General features: G+C 33.6%; 1 long non-coding RNA gene across 1 annotated transcript in view; it reads left to right on the top strand.

The window, feature by feature from the left end:
* Nucleotides 1-1,456, top strand: part of LOC148300289 (uncharacterized) — a 9,198-nt gene extending 7,742 nt beyond the window's left edge. Inside the window, exon 3 of the long non-coding RNA XR_015838956.1 lies at nucleotides 1,239-1,456. This is a non-coding gene — a long non-coding RNA (uncharacterized LOC148300289). The remainder of the gene's footprint in view (nucleotides 1-1,238) is intronic.
* Nucleotides 1,457-1,648: the final 192 nt, after the last annotated feature.

Here is a 1,648-nt window from a genome sequence, read left to right on the forward strand (position 1 = left end):
TGACATCGCCATTTCACCAAAAATATGCCTCATCGGTGAGCAAAATTTTGCGTTGAAAAAGAGGATCAAGCTGAATATTACCTTCGACCCATTCACCGAACCTACGACGCGCATAATGGTCAGTCTATTCATGGTGAAATGGCAAAACGTACTGATCATAAATCAACTATCAAATTGACAGTCTGTAGTAACAATGTAGCTAGTTTAAATACCAAATCTCCAAAATAAACACCCTATGTGTAAACATTTATTTATAAATTCTTAAATATAATTAACATATTATTTTTTGAGTAGACCCACCAAGCCACCTAACGTGTCTTGTCGGTAGAGTTCTTTTAAGGATTTTAAGGATTTTTACGATATTTTTATTATATGTGTGATCATTATCTATGAAATGGTTAGCGAACTCTGAAAAATTATTATTTACAATGTAAAACTTAAATGCCGGGTTGTGGTCCCGTGGTTAGTGTCGCGGACTCTTAAGTCAGAGTTTCTCGGTTCTAACCCACTCTACCACAATTTGATACCTATTTCTAATAATGAGCCGCTTAGGCTCACAGAAATAGTATGAAATTGAAATATTCGTGTAAATAACAAAAACACAAATATTCATCTTTTTTAATTACAAATAAAAATGAAGCGATATTACCACAAAGTGACTGCCGAATGAATCAATGGAATATTAACTTTTACATTTTGAGTGTGTCCAAATACTTGTCCACAAAATCTGGATTATCTCAAATTGTTGTAAATAAATTATTTGGTGAAATTATAGGCTTAAATAATAAAAATGAAAAATGATATTTTCTGGCGTTTCTCATGTGTGTGATTATAATCCAGGATTAGGACTTCACATACTAATAAAATAGTTTCTGCTCAATAAAAAGCTTCTTTTCATCTCACCGATAGATGTCTCTAGTGAAGTTCCAGTGATTAAAGAACAATGTTCCAAAATTGGTTCATATATATAGAACTTCCAAGAATTTGAGTAGTGTGGTTGTCAATAATGGGTAAAATTGGCGAATGTTACACGTGTGTAAAGTCATCACTTAATAGTTTAGCTGGTGCTGGTTGGCTGGTGCCTATGACGGTCGTCAGCCCCGTAAATGCCCAGACTTTCATATTCTTCTTCATCTTTGATGAGATGTCAAAAAATAATATGGATAATATATTAACTTTTTAATAAAATTGCGTATTGTTAAGTGGGCAAAATTGTAATTTGATTTTTCTTTTTTAAGGATTCGGTACGCCCTATTGTGTATAGGTTGGAGTTATTACCAACCTACCTTAGAGCAGTTTACATAAAATTAGACGCATAGGAATGCAACCTCACTAAACCCGTTTGTTCATAAATCAACAGTTTGGGTAGACTGTTCGTTGGCCTACTTATTATATGCACACAAGGGGTCCGGAGAAATGCAGTTTTGATCCGATTTTAAATGCATACAGCCATAAATCTTACGGCAGTCACGACACGATAATAAATTAAAATTTGAAAAATAACACAGCACCCGTTTCAATTGTTAGACCAGTGGCGCAGTCTGGTTTAATGTAAAATAAAGAAAATAGAAAGCACACTCATTGATTCCTCTCCTTTCCTTCTCCTTCCTGTAAAATCAATTTTTTTATACCATACCCTTTTTTTAAT

This window comes from Brachycentrus maculatus, unplaced genomic scaffold (assembly GCF_059751285.1).
Source record: "Brachycentrus maculatus isolate JH-2025_06_01 unplaced genomic scaffold, ASM5975128v1 h1tg000757l, whole genome shotgun sequence".
NCBI classification, from domain to species: domain Eukaryota; kingdom Metazoa; phylum Arthropoda; class Insecta; order Trichoptera; family Brachycentridae; genus Brachycentrus; species Brachycentrus maculatus.